Source organism: Stylophora pistillata, chromosome 2 (genome assembly GCF_964205215.1).
Source record: "Stylophora pistillata chromosome 2, jaStyPist1.2, whole genome shotgun sequence".
Lineage (NCBI taxonomy): Eukaryota > Metazoa > Cnidaria > Anthozoa > Scleractinia > Pocilloporidae > Stylophora > Stylophora pistillata.
Genome location: NC_142520.1, coordinates 34,293,783 through 34,303,416, shown reverse-complemented (window position 1 = coordinate 34,303,416; position 9,634 = coordinate 34,293,783). Strand labels below are relative to the sequence as shown.

The following is a 9,634-nucleotide window of genomic DNA, read 5'->3' as shown; positions in this document are numbered from 1 at the left end:
GGAGAAAGAGAAACCGCAAACGGGAGGAAAGTTAATTTGCATAGCAGCAATTTTCACACTTTTTTCTGGTAAAAAAGCGGTATTGATATTTTTAAATAGCTTGGTTACAAAGCTAGCGATAGTGGCGGAATTGTTGTCTTAGAGCTAGAAGCGAAGGCTTCAGCCCGTTTACAACTACAATTTAACGAGTCGACGTCCAATTTTCACAATTCTGTGTAATCAGAGTTATCCACATTTCAAAATCTGTTTGGAAGAACGAGGGATGCTTTATTTGCTTTAAAACAGCTCTTGAATGGACGATCAGTCTTCGCAGAGGATTATACGTAGGATGTGCGGTGTCGCAGTGATATGTGTATCCCCGCACACATATCACTAGTGATATGTGTACCCTTTCCAATATGGCGGCCAGTGATATATGTATCCCCCAACCTCCTCCCCTCCAAAAAATAAATAATTACTTTTTTTTTTTTCAAATATAGACTAGTGAGCAGCACTTCTGCGAACAGTAGTTTGTAAAAATGTCTTTGTTTTCCGACACATTTCGTCTAACTGTCGTAGACTTCTTCAGGGAGTTTTGCAAGTATAACTAAACGCCTGTATTTATAAACCAAAGTAACGGGGACCGATGACCGTTGAGGTTTGGCCGGACTTACGAACAGGAACAGGCGAACAGGAACAGGCCAAGTTGTGAAAAATTTACAACGTGTAAGGCCAAGCCTCTACGGTCATCGGCCCCTGTAACTTTGGCTTATAAATACAGGTGTTTAGTTACACTTGTAAAACTCCCTGAAGAAGTCTACGACAGTTAGACGAAACGCGTCGGAAAATAAAAACAGTTTTACAACTACTGCTCGCAGAAGTGCTGCTCACCAGTCTATATTAAAAAAATTGTTAAAGAATAATTTAAAAAATTGTCCATAAATGCTTATTTCCAGCGGGTACTCCCCCTTCTTGGAGTTTGTTGATATTTTTTTGCATTGACTGATAGGTTACACTTTTACAACACATGCAGTTTTAGAGTTTGCCTTTGATTTACAGGTGTTTTGTTATGCTCACAAATTAATAAGTATTATTGTGCTTTGGAACAATGTTCAATTTTTTTGTAGTTTCATTGCTATTTTGCAAGAATGTGTGACATTTATAACGTAGAAAAAAGGTTTGCTCTGAAATTTTTATTTTGGATAGTACATATACATCTGAGGAAGACTGAAACATAATCATTGCAAGCAGATATTGCTTATCATGGAGTGGAAATCGCCTTTAATAGTAGATTAATACTATCAGTTAACAATCGTTTTTGATTTATTTACTTATGTTGATTTATCAATAAAAATACCTGATCTTTCGCATGTAGTTCAAATTGGTTGGCCTGTCGTTTTTGTGAGCACTTATTAGACACAACATACACTGCTCGGAATTAGAAAAACATCCAGGTTGTCCATGCTGGCAAATACTGGACAACCCAGACTTCGGTTGTCCTGATAAGGACTTGGTTGTCCAGGGCCGTACAGATTTCAAAACAAAATACAACAACAACAACAACAACAAAAATATATAGAAGCCCCTTTAAAGATGAATTCAAAAGGATTTGATGTATACTGAGTGATTGATGTAAACTACGGAACGTGAACACGAAATAGTTTCCACACCTTCTAGACCTTTAATTTACCAAAAAAACTTATGGCGTAAACACGCTATTTAGTTGTCGGATCGGTTGAAACTTTAAGATATAAACCCACAAAATATGTCCCTCGTAAGTGATAGTGATATGTGTGATATGTGTGCAGGGGTACACATATCACTAGTGATATGTGTGCGGGGATACACATATCACGGGGGTACACCTATCACTGCGACAGCGGAATAAGTCATCGAAGAGCCACGGTGGACGTATACGGAGTGGAAAAGGGTACTCACACGTAAGGTAAAACGCTAATGCCGCCATAATGTGTCCATAGAATGTGTGGTTTGGACAGAACTTTGTTACATTGCTGTTGTTCTATATTTGACGTGAGTAATCTTTGGAGTATTTTCTCATGTTATCGATGTGCGGAACTTGACCTTACACTTTCGTAACCTCATTGTGGAGGAATTTCACAATTCAGCCATAGACAACCTTTACCAAGGAGCTATTTTTAAAGCAGCTTAATTACTACTGGTGTGCATACTTTGCCGCCATGATGTCCTTTATATATTTCTGGCCATGAGTCCATATTGCAGGACGCTTAAAGGTTTCATGTTCAATATGTAGAACGGCGTGGAGGTTTCATTTTATAAGTCGATAGAGCTTGAGCGCATATGAGCCCGGCGAACCCAAATTTGTAAGACTAGTCATTGATCCCTAGGAAATCAATAATGATTGTGTTGCCGAAGACTCCAATGCGTTTCACCAACAGGAAATCTCGAATCGCTTGAAAGCTTTATCTTCTCCTTTACGATAGAAGCTCACAACGGCTTTCTACACACTCGACATGATGTAGACTTGTTTTTTTTTTCTCAGTTGAAGAAGGGGAATACACTGCGTGGCATGGCCATTGGCCAGAATCAATAAGTGGTCAAAGAAGTTAACCCTTTTTAATTATCAGTATAGGTAATCACATGATTTCGAGTGCAATTTGGAATAAATAAGCACGAGTAAATTTTTTCAAAGGATAACAAAATTGCATGAGCCCGTAGGGCGAGTGCGATTTGTGGTCCCTGAAAAAATTTACAAGTGTTTACTCATTCCAAATTGCACGAGAAAATCGCGTGATTATGTATTAATAATATACTTGAAAAAATACGAGGTAGTTTCTCCTAACTACGCAGAAGAAAACCGCGCGCATCAGGTGCAAAAATAATTTATTCAAACCCTGCAAGTGACATTGACCTTGACATTGACACTGACCAATCATTCTGACCAATCAGAATGTCTGGTTTGTTTCTTTCTTTGCACTGAATTAACCCTTTTCTGCACTAAATTAACTATCTTCTGCACTGAATTAACTGAAAACTGTTACTGTTTAAAAAGTAGACTTTTTTCTATTGAAAGATTTCGCGCCGACAATTCTGCTGTGTCCTGCTACACTTCGTTTCCCAGCAACGGTGTTTTAATGGAAATTTGCAATTATCTAGACCCCAGAACGTGTTATATGATTGTTTAATTCCGCTCTGGTAAACAGAGGCATCTTCTGAAGTGAGTAGCTCCACATACTAGATTCAGGGAACTTGACGGGAACATGTCGTTTAGCGGTGGAGTGTGAACTTGTGTTGTTTGCGGAGCGTAGTTGTTTGCGTTTAGAATAAAGATTATTGGGATCAGGATCAATGATGTTTTTATCCTTTCCGCTCTTGATGTATTAAAGGACCCTAAAGTATAAGAAATAAGGTCAATTTAAGTGTAAGTAATCACAATTGACAAATTTCTCAAGCAATCAAAACACCTCGAAGTACGCATCTTGTGCTCGAAACTAGCCTTTTTACAAGCTCTGCTTTTGTCTTTAAACCTTTCGCTGGGTCACCTCTGCCCTTCAACCATAGTCTCAAGTCCTCAGTCTTGAATTGTGAGAGATTTCTATCTCCTAAGGAAGCTCCAGGAATGTCATTTTCGGTTAAAAAGCTCGAGGAATTGTGAGAGTTTGTATTCGCGTCGCCATGTGTTGCTCGGGTGGCCTCGCTTTCGTGAAATTATTCATAACCAGTCTCAGACCTCCATCGCATTTTCTGCGATTATGGCAAAGGTGTATTCATGTTAACCAATCAGAGCAGAGACATTTTTTCATGTATATTATTAAAAATGAAAATTAAATATCAGAATATTTTCAAACTGTCAGTTAAGGTGAAAATCAATAAACCTGATCATAAAGTGAGTAGATATGGAAACCTGGAAACTGGTTTACCAGATCCTATACGGCCTTAATCAGTTCGCAGTAAGCAGCAAAAATGGGGGAAATAGTGATATCTGAAATACCTTTAAAGCCTTTAACAGTTAATATTCAGCTTCTTTAGATGACTTTTTTAGCTATGAAGAACACTTAAGAAAAAGAGATCAAATTCATGAACAAAGCAGCTCTCTAGGTTTTATAAATAATGAAAGTTAGCATGCAACTATAATAAAATTAGAACTAAAATCCATGTGGAATGATAAAACATAATTGGATAAGTACTGAGCTTGCCTTCAGAGCTGATATCGTTGTTAACATATGCACATATGTTAGTGTTTTAGCAAATAGAAAAACATGCAGAATTTAAAGGCAAACATGTTAGTGGCTCTGAGAGGCAAAAATACAAAGATAATAACATTAGCTACAAAATGATTAAGATGGTTGCAAAGATCTGGCCATGGTTAAGGATGCATTAGTTCCAGAAATAGATAGGAAGGGTAGAGTTTTGCGCTACAGGGCCAACACAGAGACAGGCTTAACGACAACAATATCAATGTTGCCATATTGTGATGAGTGGTAAATAAATTCAAGAACAGGGAACAAAACTGAGGTTGAAATGTCTTTGCCACTGAAGCATTAATTTTAACATCCATTTTACAGCAATTGTGGCAAATATATGATGGCCAATGCCATTAGAGAAAGTCCCTCATTTCAGGGTTCTTTCAGGTTCTGCGGTTTTGCTTAATAATAATGGTAATAATAATAATAATAATAATAACAGTAATAATAATAATTTAATATTTATATTGCGCAAATTAACATGTACGCAAATTAACATGTGGATATGATGAAATGCGCATGACAACAGCTTTCGGGGGACTTTGGCCGGACTGCTTTAGCAGTTTATAAACAATCGAAGGAAACTTATTTGAAGATGCCCCCTCCTCTCAATTCCCAGTAAACAGGCCAGACCACATCACAGTAATCTCATGAGTGGGTTCTTTAACGTCCCCTGCCTAACCAAATTAACTAGCTAATAGATGCAGGAGACGGGACCTACGGTTTATTCGTCCTTATCCGAGAAGACTAGAATGTCTATCCATTTTTTAATATTGTAGAAAGGTAGCGCATTCTCCTCAGTTATTTTAAGACCTTGAATGTTGGTTCGGCCGGGGCTCGAACCATCGACCTCCCGCACAACAGTCCAGTGCTCTAACCAATTGAGCTAACCGGGAGGCGGTTAGCTTCAGGACGGGTGAAGTCCTGCTATGAGAAGAATCAATTTTGCAACTAATTGACAACTGACAAAACTTCTACCAAAGAGAGCCAATAAAAAATTGTCGTTCATTAGATTTTTCTCTCTTACCTTTCCAAGATTTTGCATTTCACAGAATTTTAAAAACATGTTACAATAAGCTGTTTTGGTCTGTTTGTTTGTCTGCTAGTAAGTATATCATTAAGTGAATACAAACTTCTGGATTTAACCTAGTTTATTTCCACTTTGTTGCTCCCAGCCAGGCCTCCCAGGATATATTGTGCACTTTCAAAAATGGCAGACATAGCAAATTGAACACCTGAAATAGTGAGCTCAAAAGTAAAAGATTACAGACAAATCTCAGGATTGGCGAGGCGTCTTACAGAACACAAAACAGAGGTGAGACTTTACCTGATACATTGTGTTTACTACACTGCAGTAGTACATGTAGTTAACTCAGGTAAGTACCAGGCGGTGTGTGCACTCTGATTGCGCTGCATCATGGTTGTAAAACAAAAATTGAGTCATTTACATCTTGACGCGTTGGAGTGAACATCTCTGGTGGCAGGGAGATACGGTGTGAGTATATGTGGATTGTAATGGGGTTTCACTGCCTGTTGCCGTTCCTTCGAAAGTTAAAATGTTTGACGGGCCTGCGCGACTCCTGTCATTCCTCCGTGACGAATTCATTCTTAGGAGGTGTTAGGGATACTCAAACGATTCATTTAGTCTAAGTGGAATTTGATTTGTTTGTTACCAATTACTTTAGTTACGGATGTGGTTACGTTGTTGTCTTTTCTCGATTGGTTTGTAATCAGATATTTTAGCGTCCCCACGCGCGTATAAAAGCCTCGTTTAGCGTCCCTTTAGCCAGTGTATAATTGTATTTCGCCTTGTCCATTCTATCTGTTCGACTTGCCGTTTTTGGTTCTTAACCTTTGGCACAAGCGGGACCGATATGTGAGTAATTTTGCTAGTTTCCTGCTTTGATTAGTTTTCTTGTTTTGGGTAGAAGCACGCTAACGTGTAGAGTCGTACAATAGTACAATTTATTGTTCTCAATCTAAAGGGGGCGAATCAAAGAATGACACGCTAAGCTGGGAACGCCCACTTTGTTAATTTTACAATCGATTTCAATCTCGAGTTATTTAGATGTAGCTTATTATGATTTTCGTGTATTCCTGTTGATTGTTGTTAATTTTGATCGCGTTATCGACGAAGGCAGGTTAATTGCTCTAAGCGTTTTGTTCATGAGTTACGCAACGTTTTAAGTAAATTGCATTGTTATTTCAGTTTACGATCGTGATCGTGATTGTCTATCGTGGTTCGCTAATCGTTCATCATCATTAAATCACCGTTAACCGTCAACCTTGGTTTTCCGTGGTTATTGGTACTTGAAGCACACGACCTGTAAGATAGTCCCGTAGCATTAACACGCTTTAGCGACACCCTTCGACTTCGATCTCGTTTGTCGCAAGCGTCACAGGAGGCAACTGACGTTATTTAGAAAGATTCGAAACTGCAATCTGCTTAAGAATCTCGACACAAATAGCAACAGTTACACTCACAACCGATGGCAGGATGAATAATTTCAAAGTCAGTAATTATATTCCTAGAAGCGAGTTATTCAACTGTGAATTGACCCTTGACATGCAAACGCATATTAGAGAGACTGACCTTGTAATAGACGTACTTTTTCCACCAAGCGTAAATACGGGATTTGTAAAAGGATAAGCCACACGCCTCCTAAGAACGAATTTGTCTCGCTCCACGTTTAGTAAAAACGTACAGGGTTTCAAAATACCCTTCGAGAAGAGAGGAAACTTATATGAGGGCTTTGAAAAACGTATCTCTGAAGTTATTACTTAAGGAGAGAAGTATACTCTGAAACAAAGAAAACAGCGCGAACACGGCTTTGCCAAACCTCAAGAACATACAGATGAAGAATTATGACACCTCAAAACTGACCCTTATTATCACATCACAAAGGAGAGTCATCTAAAGATATCCTAATAAGAGCTAAACCTTAAGGGTAGAAGATTTAAAAGCGCTCGCGAATCGTAGGAGATGCACAGGCCTATCAAAACCTTCCAACGGTCGACTGCCTTTTGCTTTCCGGCTTTCCGGCTTTCCGGCTTTCCGGCGTGTCGCCTCACGCAAGGTAGAGGTTTTCATTGATCAAGTGACTCTTTTCATTGCTCTAATTAAACTGTCCTTCATTCAATGATCAAGATTTACCATACAACACTTGCGATTATTTAGCTTTCCTTCACTTAGGAAAGTAGATTTACAACACGATTGATAAATACCCTTGCAGTAGTAACGCTATGAAACGCAACACACTAAACACAAAAAGGGGCCTTTTCGCTCCACAAAAGGGTCTCAAACACCGTCACTTAAAATGCTTAAAACATCTGTACCGTTGGAGCGCATTTGAGCGCGTTTGGTCAGAGCTGTTGAAGAAGGATCAAAGTGGCCATACAAATCTTTGAAAGGCTTCAAACTACGACGTACAACGAATTTGACCTGCTCGAAAACCGGTCTCAAATCACATGCTAAAAAAAAAAGTGCTTGCGTTTGACCTTGAGAACGATATAATAGGTGACAAATACGCACGAAAAATACTTCTACACGTTCAGACTATATCAAATTATATCTACCTATAGTGAAAGGAAAAAGATATGGCTAAACTTTTACGGAATATTCAGTCAAACTCTACCCATTTCTACCACTTTTACCGCCATATTGAAAAAACGCTACCACAATGCAATGCAATCGGAGTGCGCACACCGCCTGGGTAAGTACAGATTCTGTTACAAAGCTGAACATAGTCAGGTTCAAATTCAAGTTTGTTCAAGACTTGGTGATAAAATATCGGTACATGTAGCTGCTGTGTTGTAACTTAGGGACTGTTTCAGTTTATACCTACATATCTTTTCTGAGCATTGCATGCTCCTAATTATCATAACTGTGACAAATTACATAATAGGAAAGTTATTTGAGACCTGGAATGAAGTTTATTTTTAATTAAGCTTACATAATGCTAAGGGTTTACCTATGTTTTTCCTCTCTGCGAAATGGCGATTACCTGTAGTTGCTACTTAAAATGAAGTATTTAGGATAAATTTATCTTCAGTTTTTTATAATTATTATTTTTGATTGTCTTGTTTTGCTCTGTTTTTTTCTTGATTTACCCTTCAATTAATCAATCTCTATTCCTCCTAAGATAAAAGACATATCTTAAGTTACATCAGCAGTTAGGAGTCTAAAAATAAATAAGACATACTGAACAAAAATCAAATAGGAAGATAAAAATACATGTATGATATAAAGTATATACAAATAATAGAAAGATCAAAGATTATATTTAAAAATAAGCCTATTTACAAAAACAATTTCTGAAATCTGTCAGTCTTTATATCTAGGCAATGAGCACTTTTGTTAATTCAGCATAATGCAACTTATGATCAATTAATGAAGTGCGGAATGGATTCTTTGGTTCACTACCGAAAAAAAAAGGTTTAGTCAAAGTCAGGTTTCTCTGTGGTGACAGCTTATCAAATTATCACAGTGTGATAAAGGTGTAATAAAACTGCCACCAAAGATCACCTGCATGTCAGCTGTTAAAGCAGTATGGTGGGGTGATCTCCGGGAATATTTGTTCGCTGCTGCTCTGTTGGATTACAGAGAGTAACCTAACTGTTCAATGAATATCTTCTGGTTCTTTGAAATTAAGCAAATGGTGTAATTTTGCCCCAAAAGTGATTTACTTAAAAGAGAAGGAAAATTAAAAAATAACTTAAAAGCACCATTGGAATTGTGATGGACACTGACCAAAAAATGTGCAGCTTTTTTTTCTCTTTTATTGTTTTTTTTTCGTTTTTTTTTTTTTTTTTTCCAAACCTATTTCCTGAGCTTATCAACATTGTCTTCCCTCCCCAGAACTTTGATGCAATGTCTGAAATCAAACTGGGAAACAGTAGTGTCATCTGTGGTTTGGTTGTTTTTAATTCTGCTTTTTCTAGCTCAGTATAGAATGGATAACTCAAGAAGCTAGAGTTGCTCTCGGCTACGCTTCGAGCAACTCTTACGCATCTTTCGTGCTCTCCAAACTTCCTGCGTGCTTCATATCTCGATGAACGCATGCTGACGTTTGAACCAATTGTTAATTAGATTTCCTGTTTTTCTAATAGTTTTTTTTTTCAGGCCCCTCTATATGGAAGTAGGCTGTGTGTCACAGAATGACAACATTACCAAACATGCCTGTGAGAGGGAGTTTCAAGTACTTAAAGTCTGTGTAAGACAAGCAGTAAGTTTCTTGGTAGATTGATCAGGATCTCTTTTCTCTTTTCTTAGCTAATTAGCTTCTAAAGCTATCATGTAACCACAAAGTTAACGTTACGGTGGCCAATTTACCATTTCAACTTTGTTGATATATCCAAATTATTTCGTTACTCCCACTGACGCAGCCCTAAACAGTTTCTTTCGAAACTATCAGCTTTTATTCACAAACTTA

At 37.9% G+C, this 9,634-nt stretch overlaps 1 protein-coding gene and 1 pseudogene across 3 annotated transcripts in view; both read left to right on the top strand.

Annotated features, from left to right (window-relative positions):
* The window catches only part of LOC111345147 (uncharacterized), a 251,351-nt gene that overhangs the window by 123,526 nt on the left and 118,191 nt on the right, over positions 1–9,634 (top strand). The gene's annotated exons all lie outside the window — the stretch shown is intronic.
* The window catches only part of LOC111336193 (tetratricopeptide repeat protein 28-like), an 88,458-nt pseudogene that overhangs the window by 43,718 nt on the left and 35,106 nt on the right, over positions 1–9,634 (top strand).